The sequence below is a fragment of the Sapajus apella genome, unplaced genomic scaffold, assembly GCF_009761245.1.
Source record: "Sapajus apella isolate SASKATOON/1434 unplaced genomic scaffold, GSC_monkey_1.0 scaffold145, whole genome shotgun sequence".
In the NCBI taxonomy this organism is placed as follows: Eukaryota; Metazoa; Chordata; class Mammalia; order Primates; family Cebidae; genus Sapajus; species Sapajus apella.
This window is the reverse complement of record NW_022437085.1, coordinates 1,195,512-1,215,252: the sequence shown is the minus strand read 5'-3', so window position 1 is coordinate 1,215,252 and position 19,741 is coordinate 1,195,512.

The window sequence follows — 19,741 nt, the reverse complement described above, 5'->3', positions numbered from 1 at the left end:
TAAGCCCCAAATCTCCTGAAACTGATAAGCAAGTTCAGTAAAGTCTCAGGATACAAAATCAATGTGCAAAAATCACATGCATTCGTATAAACCAATAACAGACGTAAAGAGAGCCAAATCAAGAACAAACTTCCATTCACAATTTCTACAAAGAGAATTAAATACCTAGGAATACAACTAACAGGGAACATAAAGGACCTCTTCATGGAGAACTGCAAGCCACTGCTCAATGAAATAAGAGAGGACACAAAGAGGTGGAGAAACATTCCATGTTCATGGTTAGGAAGAATCAATATCGTGAAAATGGCCATACTGCCCAAAGTAATTTACAGATTCAATGCTATCCCCATCAAGCTACCAATGACCTTCTTCACAGAACTGGAAAAAACCACCTTAAACTTCATATGGAACCAAAAGAGAGCCCACATAGCCAAGTCAATTCTAAGCAAAAAGAACAAAGCGGGAGGCATCACACTACCGGACTTCAAACTATACTACAAGGCTACAGTAATCAAAACAGCATGGTACTGGTACCAAAACAGAGACATAGACCAATGGAACAGAACAGAGGTCTCGGAGGCAACACAACATACGTACAACCATCTGATCTTTGACAAACCAGACAAAAATAAGCAATGGGGAAAGGATTCCCTGTTCAATAAATGGTGTTGGGAAAACTGGCTAGCCATGTGCAGAAAGCAGAAATTGGACCCCTTCCTGACACCTTACACGAAAATTAACTCCAGATGGATTAAAGACTTAAACATAAGACCTAACACCATAAAAACCCTAGAAGAAAATCTAGGCAAAACCATTCAGGACATACGCATAGGCAAGGACTTCATGACCAAAACACCAAAAGTATTGACAACAAAAGCCAAAATAGATGAATGGGACCTAATCAAACTCCACAGCTTCTGCACAGCAAAAGAAACAGTCATTAGAGCGAATCAGCAACCAACAGAATGGGAGAAAATTTTTGCAGTTTACCCATCTGACAAAGGGCTGATATCCAGAATTTACAAAGAACTAAAACAAATTTACAAGAAAAAAACTAACAATCCCATTCAAAAGTGGGCAAAGGATATGAACAGATACTTTACAAAAGAAGACATTCATGAGGCCAACAAACATATGAAAAAATGCTCATCATCACTGGTCATTAGAGAAATGCAAATCAAAACTACATTGAGGTACCATCTCACGCCAGTTAGAATGGCAATCATTAAAAAATCTGCAGACAACAGATGCTGGAGAGGATGTGGAGAAATAGGAACACTTTTACACTATTGGTGGGAGTGTAAATTAGTTCACCCATTGTGGAAGACAGTGTGGCGATTTCTCAAGGACCTAGAAATAGAAATTCCATTTGACCCAGCAATCCCATTACTGGGTACATATCCAAAGGATTATAAATCATTTTACTATAAGGGCATGTGCACACGAATGTTTATTGCAGCACTGTTTACAATAGCAAAGACCTGGAACCAACCCAAATGCCCATCAATGATAGACTGCACAGGGAAAATGTGGCACATATACACCATGGAATATTATGCAGCCATCAAAAACGATGAGTTTGTGTCCTTTGTAGGGACATGGATGAACCTGGAAACCATCATTCTCAGCAAACTGACAGAAGAGCAGAAGATCAAACACCACATGTTCTCACTCATAGGCGGGTGTTGAACAATGAGAACACATGGACACAGGGAGGGGAGCACTACACACTGGGGTCAGTTGGGGGGAAATAGGGGAGGGATGGTGGGGGGTGGGGAGATGGGGAGAGATAGCAAGGGGAGAGATGCCAGATGTAGGTGATGGGGAGGAAGGCAGCAAATCACACTGCCACGTGTGTACCTATGCAACAATCTTGCATGTTCTTCACATGTACCCCAAAACCTAAAATGCAATAAAATAAATAAATGGGGAAAAAAAGAATTATATCTAACTATAAATTGTGGAGACTTTCCATCAAATTACGTTTCTATTTACCAAATATTTTTATTATTTCAAGAGGAGTTTATTTCAGGTCATCTGAAATCCTCAAATTAGATACTTTTCTCTATCTATTTAACAGTGCTTTGTAAAAAGAGATATTCTTTTATACATCCAAAAACCACAACTAACTTCTGTTTTTACTGAAGCAAATGAAAGTAACACTTGCTGTCTATTAGAGAACTTAGAATAGAAAATTTGAAAGTGTTTAATTATTGCAAGAGTAATTATTTATTAGACAGAAATAATGAATCAATATTCAGTGAAATATGTTTATATCAAGAAATATTTTAAAACACTCTGATCAACACTGATGCTGGCAAGAAAAACCAATTACTTGCAAGTTTGGTCCCATTTAATTCGAAAATCAGTAATAACCAAATATAGCAAGATATTAATAACTGTAGCCTATCAGTATTTGTTTTGATCCCACAGCTTTGTAATATATATCTAATGTCCTTGGACTGACCAGTCATGTATACAGATGAGAAGAATCAATCTTCAGTGTACTTGCAAATCCTTTTTACTTAGCTTTCTTATAGTCTCATCTTTACTGTAATCTTTTCTGCTTTGTTTACCTCTAGATGCTGAGCATGGAAAAGAACCAATCGTATAAGGAAATCTGATATAACAGGCCATGTTTCTCCATATAAACAAGCAATATTTTTAGGGGAACATGTTCATAGACTGTGAACTTGAAAGTTACATAAAACTACTGAGATGAATGGAGGAAAATAATTAATACATTAATGAGTACTGATATCACTTTACAATTTGTTTCAGCAGTAATATGAACCAGCATCTGAAAGATTTATATGACATCTCTAAAACGTTCTAATCCTGTGGTTCTCAAAATTTTTCTTTCACAAGAAAGGAACCTGTTTCATATCCAAGGGCAAAGATTTTGAGGTTAAGACCTAAAAATTCCCTAATCTTATCTGAGGAGTTTCAACTCAAATCATCAGATACTGTAGTGGGAAATTTTAGCATCCCACTATCTATATTAGACAGATCATGGAGACAGAAAGTTAACAAAGATATTCAGAACTTGAACTTAGCTCTGGACCTGATAGATATCTACAGAACTATCCACCCAAAAACAACAGAGTATATATTCTTCTTGGAGCCACATGAATCACATGATAAATGAAATCATTATGGTCTCTCAGACCACAGTGCAATCAAATTGGAGCTCAAGATTCAGAAATTCACTCCACAAATGTAGTTCCATGTAACTACAGTACATGGAAATTGAACGAGGTGCTCTTTAATGACTCCTGGGTAAATAATGAAATTAAGGCAGAAATCAAGAAGTTATTTGAAACCAATGAGAAAACAGAGACTATGTACCAGAATCTCTGGAATGCAGATAAAGCAGTGATAAGGGGGAAATTATCACTAAATGCCCACATCAAAAAGCTAGAAAGATATCAAATCCACACCTTATCATTGCAACTAAAAGGATTAGAGAACCAAGAGTAAACAAACTTCAAAACTAACAGAATACAAGCAGTAAACAAGATCAGAGTGAAACTGAAGAAGAAAGAGGCACATAAAAATTTGGGGGAAAAGTTGATAAAATAGAACACTAGCTACAGTAATCAAGGAAAAAAGAGAGAAGAATCAAATAGACACAATAAAAAATTATTAAGGAGATATCAACACTAGCCCCACAGAAATACAAACAACCATTAAAAAATACTATAAACATCTCTACATAAATAAACAAGAAAATCTGTAAGAAATGGATACATTCATGGACACATACATACTCCAAAAGCTGAACCAGGAAGAAGGTGAGTCTCTGAATAGACCAATAACATGTTCTGACATTGAGGCAGTGATAAATAGCCTATCAACCAAAAAGAAGCCCAGTACCAGACAGATTTACAGGTTTATTCTACCAGAGGTACAAGGAGGAGCTGGTTCCATTTCTTCTGAAACTATTTCAAACAACTGAAATGGAAGAAATCCCCCATAACTCAATTTATGTGGCCAGCACCATCCTGATACCAAAACCTCACAGAGATACAACAAAAAAATGAAAACTTCTGGCCAATATTACCGATGAACATCAACGCACACAAATCCTCAATAAAATACTGGCAAACCGAATCCAGCAGCATTCAAAAAGCTTATCCACCACAATCAAGTTGGCTTCATCCCTGGGATACAATGTTGGATAACATATGGAAATTAATAAACATAATTAATCACATAAACAGATCTTAAGACAAAAACTACATGATTATCTCAATAGATGCAGAAAAGACCTTCAATAAAATTCCACATCTTTTCATGATAAAAACTCTCAATATACTAGATATTAATGGATCATACCTCAAAATAATAAGAAACATTTATGGCAAACCCACAGCTAATATCATACTGAACGGGCAAAAGCTAGAAGCATTTTCCTTGAAAACTGGCAAAAGACAAGGTTGTCCTATCTTACCACTCCTATTCAACATAGTATATGAAGTTCTGGTTAGGGTAATCAGGCAAGAGAAAGAAATAAATGGTATTCAAACAGGAAGAGAAAAAGTCAAACTGTGTCTTTTGGCAAGATGACATGATCCTATGTCTAGGACATCTCAGCTGAAAAGCTTCTTACGCTGGTAAACAACTTCAACAAAGTCTCAGGATACAAAATTAATGTGGAAAAATCACTAGCATTCCTATAAACCAACAACAGGCAAGCAGAGAACCAAATCATGAATGAACTTCCATTTACAATTGCTATAAAGAGAATAAAATACCTAGGGATACAGCTAACAAGAAAAGTGAAGGAACTCTTCAAGGAGAACTACAACCATTGCTCAAGGAAGTCAGAGAAGGCACAACAAAATGGAAAAGCATTCAATGCCCATGGATAGAAAGACTCAATATCATGAAAATGGCCATACTGCCCAATGTAATTTTTAGATTCAATGTTATTCTCATTAAATTACCATTGACATTCTTCACAGAATTAGAAAAAAACTGGTTTAAAATTAATATGAAACCAAAAAAGGAGCCGTATAGATGAGACAATCCTCAGCAAAACAAAGAAAGTTGGAGGCATCACACTACCCTACTTCAAACTATACTACAAAGTTTCAGTAACCAAAACTGCATGGTATTGGTACAAAAACAGACACATAAGCCAATGGAGCAGAATAGAGATCTCAAAAATAAGACTGCATATCTACAACAATCTGATCTTTGACAAACCAGACAAAAACCATCAATGGGGAAATGATAGCCTATTTTATAAAGTTTGCTGGGAGGACTGGCTTACCCTATGCAGGAAATTGAAACTGGAGTTCTTCCTTGTACCATATATATATATAACTCAAGATGGATTAAAAACTTAAAACCCACAACTATAAAAGACCTAGAAGAAAATCTAGGCAATCCCATTCAGGACATAGGTGTGGACAAAGATTTCATGAAAAAAATGTCAAAAGCCATTGCAACAAAAGCAAAAATTGACAAATGCAATCTCATTAAACTAAAGTGCTTCTGCATAGCAAAAGAAACTATTGTCAGAGTGAACAGACCACTGACAGAATGGGAGAACATTTTTGCAATTTTTTCATATGACAAAGGTCTAATATCCAGAGTCTACCAGGAATTTAAACAAATTTACAAGTAAAAAACAAAGAACCCCATTAAAACGTGGGCAAAGGACGTGAAAAGACACCTCTCAAAAGAAGACATCTATGCAGCCAACAAGCATATTTTTAAAAGCTCAACTAGACAAATGCAAATAAAAACCACAATGAGATACCATCTCATATTCATCAGAATGGCGATTATTAAAAAATCCAGAAACAACACATGCTGGGAAAGCTGTGGAGAAATAGGAACACTTTTCCACAATGGATGAGAATGCAAATTAGTTCAACCACTTTGCAATACAGTGTGGGGATTCCTAAAAGATCTAAAGACAGGAATACGATTTGACCCTGCAAATCCCATTACTGGGTGTATACCAAAAGGAATATAAATCATTCTATTACAAAGATACATAAATATGTATGCTCATTGCAGCACTAGTCACAGTAGCAAAATCATGATATCAACCCAAATGCCCATCAATGATAGACCAGATAAAGAAAAGGTGGTACATGTCCACCATGGAATACTATGTAGCCATAAAAAGGAATGAGATCATGTCCTTTGCAGGGACATGGATGGAGCTAGAAGACATTATCCTCTGCAAACTAATACAGGAACAAAAAACTAAACATCACATGTTCTCACTTATAAGTGGGATCTGAATACGAGAAAACATGGACACAGGGAGGGGAACAACACTTGCTGCTGCCTGTCGGGAAGTGGTGGGTGGAAGGAGAGCATCATGAAAAATAGTTAATTCATGCTGGGCTTAATACCTAGGTGATGGGTTGATAGCGGTAGCAAGCCATCATGGCACACATTTACCTATGTAACAGACTAGTACATCCTGCACATGCATCCCAGTGCTTAAAATTAAGTAAAATTAAATTTTAAAAAATTATTTGAGGAGAATCCTCTATTAGCCACTATTTTATTCTATTTCTTCATATTGCATTCTTTAGTGACCTTTAAAAGTAAGTAAGATGAACCTTTTAAAGTATCTAGAATTTGTTTTTTAAAGAACTTTGGAGTTATATTTAGTCGTCTTTATATTTGAATTAAATACTTTTTTATTTACTTTAACTACATAAGTTAAGCATCCAAGTTGGTAACAACTTTTACTAGATAAAAAAATCTTATTTTGAATATTATTAACCCAAGGTAACAGCAGTTGTAATTACAATATCCTGAAGTTTATAAAATGATCTGACTTATTCTACTTCAAAATAAATTTACATGCAGTTTTTCTCTGCCTTGGAGAAATTTTGTGTTTGTCTCATGTTATTTTTGGCCAGAGATCATTGATTGCTTTATAGGAGATGCTTGTTAAGAAACTGCAATGTAGTCTACATGTATATTTGCAGTTTTTTAACCTGGAGCACAGCTATGGGGAAAAAAATGCCTCAACGAGCAAGCAAAATAAAAGGTAGTCACAGCATTTCCATTTTTTAATTATGCCACATTAGTTTACCAGTGGTGCTCTCACACATTGCCCTAGGACAGCTTTCAGTTGCATAGTTATTTATTACCTGATCTTCTTCCCAGAGTCGTGAAAGCTGAACTTTTAAAAATAGGCAATTTAATTATATAAACATGTAGAAAAATTGGTTGGCAACACTCTTTCTTTTTGAGAATATTTACTACAGAAAGAGTGGCAAACGCAGTACAATATGGGTTTACTTTTGAAATTTTCTTCAGTTAATACTCCATGGTTCCGGGAAAGGTAACAATAATCATTATCATCTACTGTGTTGATGTATAGTACAAGACACTTTACATGTATTATTTCTAAACCTCACAACAACTTCACAAATCTGGTGTTAACATTCCAATTTTAAAGATAAGAAAACAAGTACACAAATTAATTTGCTTGAGGTCATAGTTCTAAAAAATACTAACGCCAGGATTCAAACTCAGTTCTGTTGAATCCAAATCCTCACTGCATTCCACTATCTAAACTTTTTCTCTGTAATTAGCCTTCTACTTATAACCACACCATTCCTCTCCTGTGGCTAAAAGGTAGTTCTTATTCTTCCACTTTTCTTAAATCTAGTGGTCAGGGAAATGTGGAGGGCATCAAGTTACAATGTTTGCTTGCTCAAAGAACAGGATGCCATCAGAATGTTATCACTGCCATAGCCTGTTCAATTTTCCATCATTGTTCAGTTCCTATTATCAATTTTCCAGCTCTTAAAAAAATAACCTGTCAGGCAGATTTCTTCTTACAGTCTCAGATGTGATTTTCTCTCAACACCTCAAGCAGCCACTAAATGTGTATGGGGTAGAAATCCTTCAAACACAGAAACAATGGACTGAAAGGGTTTTCATTGTTAGCTACAGATTCTACTTGGTATTTTTCATTTTTATTTTGTAAGTTTACTTTGCTTTATCACAACGTTCACAGGAAAAATTTAGGTAGTAGACAAGCTCTTCTGTTATCCAGCACAGCCATAGAGAAAAGTATTTTGCTTAAACAGGTATTCTGACAGCACTTTAAAGGGTACCACATAAGAAATACTCTTTTTAATGAAATTAAAATTTTAAAATAGTTCAATAAGAATTCTTCGAATACACTTTTTGTGCAACCTGCTATGTTTAAACAAGTAAATATTAAGTCCTGTGAGGCAGAGTTGCTTAAATTTACAGCTGTCAAGCTGTCAATTATTATATTGCTACGTTTGTCATTGCCCAAGGGACATTTTGAAGAATCCACTTTATATATACTTGAAGTCAGTAATAAATTTACACTCTTCTGTCAGCCCCTCTTTATCCCTCACCATTCTACTCTCATCTCCTTCTTTATGCCCTTTCTTTACCCTTTTCTCTCTTTACAAAATGGAATGATCATAATAAGTCTGTTAAGCTTTTGATTGACTGGCTTGTTATCCTTTAACTCTCTTAATTTGGAAAGTAGGATTTATCCATGGGTGCAAAATTTTAAGCATTAGCAAGAAGACAAAAATATTATTATTTGTTGATTGATTAAATTTGGTTTGAAAGGAGAGAATGGTTAGAGGTAAGGAACATGTGGCTCAAATTATAACCAGCTAGCAAACAAGTTCTAGAAATTAACCTGAGATAATGATTTCTTGGTTATTTTGGAGTTGGAGTGGGGAATAGTGATAACTGTAGACAGCCTCACATTTTTTCTGCATTCTTAGTCAACAGCCAGTGAGCTTTAATAGGCAGAGGCTATATTCTGATATTAACCTATAGGAAAATATTTGAAATTTTTGATAATGTTTTTTGACACAGCATTTTTTATTCTGGTGGGAAAAATAAAAGGCTTGTGCACTTTTCAGATATTCAAAGTAATATAACTAATGGATTTTGGAGTACCATTTTTTTTTTTTTAACCCTGGAGAAAACTTCATGAGAGAGAGACTTTAGTATGTTTGGTATAAGCGCTCCCAAAGTATTCACACATGCTCACTTTGTTTCAAATGTGTTATTCCAGGATTTATCTGATGAATTTCCTGGATTCTCTGACTTTGATAAATGGACCATCTAATGATTGAGAGAAAACTGGAAAATAGTCACTTTGTATAATTTCTTGGGTGGTTTGTTTTTTAACACATGTCCAGCTCCTCAACATCTTCATAGTGGACGATGGAAATCCTTTAAGGAAACTCCTGGAAGTATTACAGAGGAACTCCTGGAAGTATGAAGATGCAGCACTATGCTAATTACATCATATCGCTAGATCTTCACCAGGAATGCAGTGTCAGAATCACCTGTTAAGCTTAATTAAAAATACCCATATCTGGACCCTACTCCAGACCTACTAAATCATAATTCCCAAAGGTTGTATCTGAATATATGTACTTTTCTCTGGGAAAAAAAAAAAAAAAAAAAAAAAGGCACTTAACGTGAAAGTGACAGTCAATTTTTACTTACCAGAAGAAACAGCTACTATATAAGGTAACTTATAGAAAAAGACAGTTCACTTATTTTTTGAACCTGTGTGACAATTTTCTTTGACATAGAAGCACAATAAGAAGACTATAGGTCTCAGGAGTTACACGTACTTAAATATATTTTAAGTACATTTTACAGAATGAATATCAGTTTGCATTTTTAGTAGGAATACAAAACGTTTCCTATTACCTTAAATCATTGCTAACATTTAATATGCTAAATATATCTCAATAAAGCTGTTAAATATGTTTGAAAAATTGTTTCTTTTAAAATTATTGTTCTATTGTTTCAGAGCTACTTGTACAAGATGAGAGTAGGTAATTTGTGATTATTGAATCTGTCATAGAATCCAAGTATAAAAGGTTCTAGTTCTGGGTTTATTGGCAATGATATGTGGAGTAGTAGGAGATTTGTTATCATTTTTATTTATGTAATTATTTTCTGTATATTTCTACTTTGCTGTTTCATTGTGTATTTATCTGACACTTGGCATTTTTCCAGAAATATATTAGTTTATTTTTTCAAATATTCACATAAGGTTGGTTACAATATTATTTTACATTATCTCTGTTTTGACCCTAGTCACTACCCACATTTAAGTCTGTATTTGTTTGTTCTTCTTTTGTTTTTCTTAATCTTCCTACCGATCTTTGTACCATTGTTTTAAAATAATCAGTTTTTAGTTTTGTAAATCATTCTGAATATATCATTGTCCTCTATTATTATTTCTTATTTTTTTGAGTTTACTCTGTTGCTCTTTTCCTAACTTCTTGAATTGAATACATAGTTCATTTATTGTTAATCGTTTTCATTTTTCTTATACATGTATTCAAAGCTCCAAATTCCCTGTGCTGTTTTAGCTGAATATTCCAAATTTGAACATGCAATACTTGGTCAGTTAGCTATTTTGACTAATTTACATTAAAATTTTCTCATAAACTATAGAGTTATCTAATGGCATATATTTTTTTATATTGAGATTTATATGCTCTGGGAGCCTATTTTTCTGTTACTGGTTTTTCCTTTACTTCATTTTGCTCAGATCACATAGACTGTGGTATATCGTCTTGGAAACATGTCACACAAAATAAACAAGCTTCCCGGTGAAGAGAGATATGTAGTTAACATAAAGGAAAGAAAGGAGCACTATTTTCACTTGATGTCTAATAGGCATTTCAAAATTACCATAACTACAACTCCACTCTTGTTGTTCTCCCAAACCTGCTCTTTGCAGGCTTCTTCATTTCAGTTCCTGACAATCTCTGTTCTCTCAGTTATTAAGAAAAAAAATTCTTATACATTTTATCTCTTTTCTTTTGCTTCACATAAAATCTGTCAGGAAATCATGTTGCCTGTACCTTTAAAATAATGTATAATACAATAAGTTATTATTGCCTATGCTGCTATTGTCCTGGGCCAGCAGTTCTGACTACTGAAGGTGATTTTTTCCCCCCAGAGGACATGTGGCAATGTTGGGAGACATTTTTGGTTGCCTCAACTAGGGGCAGGGTTGCTACTGGCCTCTGGTGGGTAGGAGCCAGAGGTTCCGCTAAATATCCTACAATGCACAGAGCACTGCATCACCTCAAGTAATATAAAACACAGAATACCTACCCCAAATGTTAATAATTCCAAGGTTGAGAAGCTCTGTCCTGGGCCACATAGCTACTATTGGTCACCTAAATTTTTCCAATAGCTTCTGTACAGTTTCCCATTTTTCTACCTTATTTTCTTCAGCCTGCATTTCACATACTGGCTAAAGTAACCCTGTTTAAAATTGTCATGCAATTTTACTCTCTCATCACAGTTCTCCAATGACTCCCTGAAAATATAAAATGTCTTTTTGAACAGATACCTCACCAGTTTAGAAATTGGACTCTTGACGCCATCCAAATTCACTACTGTGTACTCCAAAGGTGAAGGAGCAGAAATGGGAGATGAGAAAGGGAAGTAATAGTGCAGTCTCAATTGTCACTGAGAAAAGGATAAAGAAATGGGATTTGAGAAAGATGATTGATGTTTCAAAATTGTTAAAACACTGCACAATATTAATTCATATCTTTATGCAGGCTAGCAAGATATATATTTACATGCAGACTAATCTGATACCATAGATTTTGAAATGGCACATGAAACATATAAAGTAGAGGAAATAAGAAATAAATGAACTTTTTCCATACTTTATTTCTATGTTATGGTTTTGTTAATAGAGCAAAAGGGAGAGAGAGGGAGACAAAATTATTTTTTTAACTCTGTTATTTCACATTATACTCTCACATTTTGGGATTTATGAAGTGACTTTTTAACCTCACTATACACAGCCAAGATTTTAAATATAATACCAAGTCATTGAATGCCAAGTTTGGATATTTTTTTATGTCTGCCATTTAAACCTTTGAAAACACTTTTAAATAGCAGAATCCAAACTGTGTCACTTCAAATTAAAGCAGAACCAATTAAGCTAAATGCAAAGTTAATCCAAAAAAATCCAATTAACACTGCATCCAGGAAGAGGTTACACTATAAGTAAGAGGTGTTAACAAATGACACACTAAAATTTTATAAAGAGAGGAAACATAGATTTTCAAGGAGGTAAACGTAGTGATGTTGTAAATGTGTTATATAAATACAAGGCTGTAGTTGATAGTTTATAACAGTCTTTTAATTTTAATATACTGTATTTGAATGACTATATTATAGGGCTGTTATACATTCATTTAACTATGGAGACATGGAAATGCACTTAAAATATGTATGCAACAGTTTACTGAATTCAAGGCCAGTCAGTTACAAAACAAGTTATTCTTGTGAGAAGGAGGAGTAGGACAAAAAGGAGGAAAAGAAGAAGGCACTTATATTGAGTCTTAAATTAATTGAAAGATTTTTAAAAAATATTTTAAAGTAAGACTCTTATTTCAATACTATTTTAGAATCCAATTGACATGGTAAGTTTGTGTGATTAAAAAAAATTCCTACTCAGGAGGCTGAGGCAGGAGAATTGCCTGAACCCAGGAGGCGTAGGTTGCGGTGAGCCGAGATCTCGCCATTGCACTCCAGCCTGGGTAACGAGCGAAACTCCATCTCAAAAAAAAAAAAAAAAAAAAAATCACTGTCTAAGAAATTAATATTCTAGTCCCGATTCTGTTGGAAAAATAGATATGCAAACTTAAATCAGTCAACTCACTCTCTTGGCTGCTTTCCTTAACTGTAAAAAATAAAAGAATAAAATTAATTAACTTTCAGAATATTTTAATTTATAATGTTTTAAATATCTATTAAGTACTTTAATTGTTTTATTTTATAGATCTTATTGCTTTTAGGGTCATAATCAGTTGTCCCAGCCAATATGATTGTAGATTGATCAAGATACATGCAGGTTCTAACATATGTTCAGTCTGTCTTTAATTCTAACAAGGATGCTCATTTCTGTAATATGAGCTTAACGTGGATTATGTACTTCAATATTTCTTTAAGAAAGTCAGTTATCAACACCAGTATTTCTTCAGTATATAAAGAGCAAGCATCATATTGTAATAGAGTAGGGGTAACATTTACCTTTACTAGCCAATTTTCTTTAGGATTATGGAATTATGGAAAATGTCCACTGATATGATTCCCAATTTATTAGCAGTTCGTTTATTTTCATTTATTCATTTATTAATTCAACAAATATTTGTTTAATACCAGGCAAAATTCCAGTTACTAAGGATTCAATAGTTAAAGAAAAAAGAGACACAGCCCTTCCTCTCAGAGTACAATGAGATTAAGACACCAGATAAGACGCAGGACTAGCTTGCAGTTCCCATTCAGATGAACAAAGAAGCTTGTGGAGACTCACATCATGAACTTTTGCTCACAGAACTACCAGGAGAAAAAAAACCAGGAAACCTGAGCAAATCCACAGATGTTGAAGGAACTGGATCACCCCTACGGGCTCCCTGAGATGCTGAAAAAGAGCCAGCTTGCTTTCTCAATGGGAAGGCTCCTGGCTTGGGGCAAGTTCACAGCCCTGGTCACCAGCTGCCTGGAAATACACTCAGTGCTATTTAGGGTTGGGCGGGGGGCCATGGTGGGAGTGAGACTGGCCTTTAGGACTTGTAGGCTTCATGGGAGCAGGGTGAGGCCTGGGACTGCCAGCTTTCCCCTACTTCCCTGGCAACCTGTATGACTCAGCAGTGGCAGCCATGATCCCTTTGGGAATATAACTCCATGGACTGAGAACCACACCCCCAACCCCCACAGCAGCCACAGCAAGCCCGGCCAGAGGAGAGGCTGAACTCAGACACACCTATCCTTCCCCAACCTGGTGGTTTTTCTCTACCTGTCTTGGTAGCCAAAGACAAAGGTCATAATCTTTTGGGAACTCTGTGGCCCTGCCCACCACCTGAAAAGCCTGAATACTTAATGTGTCCCTAGGAAAAGTTTGCATCCTGCCTATAAGGCCTCAGCTGATGCACTCTTGAAAGCACAAGCTCCTGGCTGGAGGCCAACCAATACAAAACCAACAAAAACACACCCAAAGACTCTCACAGACTCCATCACACTCCACTGCTACTTCCACCCTAGCATGTGCTGGTATTCATGGCTGAAAAACCTGAAGATGCTTTACATAACAGGACTCTTTGCAGACACTCCCCAGTACCAGCCCAGAGCCCAGTAGCTCCACTGGGTGGCTAGATTCAGAAGAGCAAAAACCATCGCTGCAGTTTGGCTCTCAGGAAGCTCCATTCCTAGGGGAAGGGGAAGAACACCACATAAAGGGAGCTTTATTTTATAAATAATCTGAACAGCTACCCTTGAATCCCAGATCTTCCCTCTGACATAGTGTACCCAAGTAAGAAGAAACCAAGGAAACAATTCTGGAAATTTGACAAAATGACATTTTTTAACACCCCCAAAAGATTATACAAGCTCACCTGCAATGGATCAATGCCAAGATGAAATTGCTGAAATGCCAGAAAAAGAATTCAGATGTCAATTACTAAGCTAATCAAGAAGGCACCAGAGAAAGGTGAAGTCCAACTTAAATAAATAAAAAACATGATACAAGATATAAAAGGAAAATTCTTCAGTGAAGCAGAGAGGATAAATAAAAAAACAATCACAACTTTTGGAAATCAAGGACACTCTTAGAGAAATAAAAAATGCATTGCAAAGCCTCAGCAATAGAATTGAACGAGCAAAGAAAGAACTTAGGAGCTTGAAGACAAGTCTTTTGAATTAACCCAATCCATCAAAGACAAGGACAAAATAATTTTGTAAAAATGAACAAAGCCTCCAAGGAGCTTGAAACCATGTTATACATTCAAACCCCAGAATAATTGTTGTTTCCAAGGAAGAAGAGAAATCTCAATGTTTGGAAAACATATTTGAGGAAATAATCGGGGGAAAAAAGCCAGGAATAAGGCCAAATACTTATTTTTGTTTGATTTTCAACAAAGCAAACAAAAAAATAAAGTGGAAAAAGGACACTCTATTCAACAAATGGTGCTGTGATAATTGCCCAGCTACATGTAGAGAAATAAAACTGGATCCTCATCTCTCACCCTATACATAAATCAACTCTAGATGGATCAGAGACTTAAATCTAAGACCTGAAACCATAAAGACTCTAGAAGATAACATAAAAGAAAAAAACAACCCATCTAGACATTGGCTTAAGCAAAGATTTCATGACGAAGAGCCCAAAAGCAAATGCAACAATAACAACAAACAAACAAACAATCCAATCAAAAAATGGACTAAGGACATGAATAGAGAATTCTCAAAAGAACATATACAAATGGCCAACAAGTATATGAAAAAAATGCTCAACTTCCCAATTATCAGGGAAATTCAAATCAAAACCACAGTGAGATACCACTTCATCCCAGCAAGAATGGCCATAATTTTAAAAAATCAAAAATAATAGATGTTGGTGTGGATGCAGTGAAAGTGACTTTTACACTGTTGGTGGGAATGTAAATGCATACAAGTATTATGGAAAACAGTGTGACGATTCCTGAAAAAACTAAAAGTAGATCTACTGTTTCATTCAGAAATCTCACTACTAGGTATCTACCCAGAGGAAAAGAAGTCATTATACATAAAAGATACTTGCACACACATGTTTATAACAGTACAATATGCAATTGCAAAACTATGAAACCATCCCAAATGCTCATCAATCAACGACTGGATAAAGAAAATGTTATATATATTCTTTTTATCTTCTGTTTTTAAAATTTTACTTTAAGTTCTGGGATACATGTGCAGAAAGTGCAGGTTTGTTACATAGATAACTCAGACGTATAAACATCCTTAGGTCCACCAATAATAAAAGGATAAATTAATTTTGTGTGTTTATGCAATTAAATTCTATTCAGCAATGAGCATGAACAAGCTACAACATTGTCATGGATGAGTTTTATTAAACACAAAGACAATGTCAAGTAAAAGAAGAAAAGGAATACAGCGAATTTTTATTTATACATATTTTAAAAACAAGTAAAGGCAAACCATTTTATTTAGGAACACAGAGATGTGACGTAAAACTGCAAACCACAGCAAGTAAATTATTGTTATAAAACTCATGTTGGTGATTAATCTCTAGGAATGTGATGTCTTGAGCAGAAATAAGCAGATACTGGGAAACAGAGGAGTGGTTTTGGAGTACTGGCAAAGTTCTAATTTTTTAACTGTCTTGTAGTAACATATTTGTTAAATTATGTCTCTATATTTTATTCACTTTACTTACATATATATTATAAATCATATATATATATATATATATATAAAATCTCTGTATATTCTGGATGCTGTGTTTATTATCTCCTACATATTTATAGGACAGAACGAGAAAAGAAGTAAGGGTACATGTATAGATAATCTGTTCAAGGATGGTATCCTTAAAGGGGAGGAGAGACAAGTGGTGGTAGCAGCTAGAGTAGAGTACAGAATCCAGAGAAGAATTTACTAAGATAGGAAGGATTTTGACATGTTTGTAGGCAGCTGGCAGTGATGCAGTATAGTGGGAGCAATTGATAACAGAGGGAAAAAAATCTTAGAGAAAGCCTTTGGTTAAGTGAGTGAGAGGGGTGGAATCTACTGCACAATAAAATAATTGTCTTTATCAAGACAGAGGGATAGTTTACACAAAATAATAGGATAAAATTATAATAGAGACAGAAAAAAGGTAGTTCATTGACTTAAGGATAGGATTATTGTGTGACTGTCTTCTGATTGCTTGGATTTCCTTGTAAAATAATAATTAATTTCACCAGCAGAAAATGAGGAAAGTGGGAGGAAGTAACAGATATTTCAGATGAGACATATCCAGGAAAGGGAGAAAAAATTGATTAGGTAAGTGCAGTAGGATTGTCAGGTCCACTTGATATTAATAGTTATGATGTTTAAGTGAAAGCAGTCACATTATTTAATTTTTTATCCTTATCATGTCTCCATTCTCTATAGTGTCCAGCTTAGTAAAAAAGGAAGACATTAAATAAACAGTTTTGTATGTCACCTAACCATAAGATTTGTCACCTGAAGAATCTGGGTCATGGAGAGAGACTCGTGTGCTTATAAAAATGGACACAGCACTAAGAAGAACATTTACAGCTATAAGTGCCTACATCAAAAAAGTAAGAAAGCATCAAATAAACAACCTAATGCTGCACCTTAAATAGCTCTATTGTCTTTCATTTTAGAAAGCCATCTTCATTGTGGAATGTTAGGGGATTGCAGTATACAGAAAAACAGTGAATACCAACAACAAAGCCAGCATTTTGAGATAATCGTAATTATCATTTTGGTTTAAACCTTTCCATAGGTTTTACTTAACACATATATATGTATAGGAACTTTTAGAAAATGTGAATACAAGTTTTGAAATCATTTTGTTATATTATTTTAGCATTATATATTGTACAAAATACTATAGATTATCAACATTTTCTGTGATGTGACATATATATATATGTATATAAACATTTAAAAATAGTTGCATATCATCTTATTAATGTATCACTTTTTTGTTTTCCTTATGTTTTCAATCTTAATTAGGTTCATTCCTATACTGTTAAGAATATTATTTAAAGAATGAAATGTCCAGTCAGCCTTCAGTATCCTTGTGCTCCACATTCTTGTATTCAAGTAATTGGAGACCAAAAATATTTTTTAAAAAAATGAAACGTAACAATACCACAAGAAAAAAGTAATACAAATAAAATACACTATAGCAACCATTTATACAAAATTTACATTTTACTAAAAAGTATATGTAATCTAAAAATTATTACAAGTATATGAGAAAAGGCATGTAGGTCATATGAAAATACTATAACCTTTTGTAATAGGGACTTGAGCATCCACAGATTTTAATATCTATGGGGGTCCTGGAAACAATTCTTTGTGGATAACTACGAACAACTCTACATAAATTCTTACATTTCTAGTGAGGTCCATAGTTTAAGTTACTAAAAATTGAAGTTTAAAGACATAAATTATGTTTTTAAAAAATCATTACATATGGCCACATTTCTCTACTGAATTTTACCGTTTTATATTTTCACCATTAGTGGAAAGGATGTGCTTTACCTACTGAATTATTCCTAGTATCTGATATTATTTTCAAAATTATTGTCAGCTTTAAATATATCTATATTTAATTTGCATTTATTTTATAACTGTTTAGTTTTAAAAAATAAGGCTGAAGAGAAGAAAGAGATGTTTATTTGTATCTATTTCCTTTATGGAATTGAAGGGTTACTTTATTTGCCCACAATATATCAATATGTTATACCACTTATTGACATCCAATAATTGTCTCTACATTGAGCGTGGCAGTTCTTCATCAGATATTTCTTTTTCTAATTTTTATTTTAGAGTCAGGAGTACATGTACAGGTTTGTTATACAGGTAAACTGCATGCCATGGAGGTTTGGTGTGCAGATTAGTTCACCATCCAGGTCACAAGCAAAGTAAACAATAGGCATTTTTTCTGATCCCCTTCTTCCTCCAGCTCTCCAGTCTGAAGCAGACCCCAGTGTCTATTCCCCTCTGAGTGTCCATGTGTTCTCATTTTGTAACTCCATGGTTGATAGTAATTTAGGTTAATTCCATGTTTTTGCCATTGTGAATAGTGCTTCAGTGAACACACATGTGTATGTATCTTTGTGATACAAAAATTCATATTAGTTTGGGTATAAACTTAATAATGAGCTTGCCAGGTTACATGAAAATTCTGTTAAATTCTTTGAAGGATTGGCCTGTAGTTTTATTTTTCTGACGTTTATTTGTGTAGTGTTAGTGTCAGGGTAAAACTGGCCTCATAGAATGAGTTTGAAAGTATTTCCACCTCCTGTATTTTTCAGAATAGTTTGAGTAGGATTGGTATGTTTTTTTTAATGTTTCATAGAATTCAGAAGTGAAGCCATCATGTCTCTGGCTTTTCTTTAGTGGTATACATTTTATTATAGCTTTGATCTTGTTACTCTTTTTGGTCTGTTCAGGGTTTGGATTTCTTCCTGGTTCAATTTTGGTAGGTGGTATGTGTCTAGCAATTTGTCTCTTTTTTCTAGATATTCCAATTTATTGGCATATAATTGCTCATAGTAGCCACTAATGATCTGAATTTCTGCAGTATCAGTTGTAATGTCTCCTTTTTTATTTCCTATTGGACCATCTCCCTCCCTCCCTCCCTCTCTCTCTCTCTCTCTCTCTGTCAGGCCAAAGGTTTCTCAATTTGTATAACTTTCCAAAGAATCAACTTTTTGTTTCACTAATCTTTTGTATTTTAAAATTTTAATTTCATTCATTTCTTTTTTTTTTAATTTTCAAAGTCTAATTTTAATTCAGACTGAACAAACAAGCAGAAAAATGAGAAAGCTAACTGTATTAGCAGACACAGATGTACCAAATGTAAAACAGTGGGTTATTAGCAGAACTATTTACATGCATATTTACAAGCAATCCTTTTGTACACAAGTTTTATTTTTAGTTAGCTGGAAAAAGATTTGACATTAGGTAAAAATATTATTTATTAGGGTTGAGGTGGTGCCACATTATAGTAAAAGTATTAGAAAAGTGACCCTCGAGGTGTATCAATTATAAAGCAGATGAAAACTTGAATGACAAATATCTAGCAAAATTCTCTAGTAAAAAAGTTGATGCAACCCATGCTACAAAATAAAAGTGAGAAAGCCATATAAATAAAGCAGAATAATGTTCTAGGCCTTAAGGC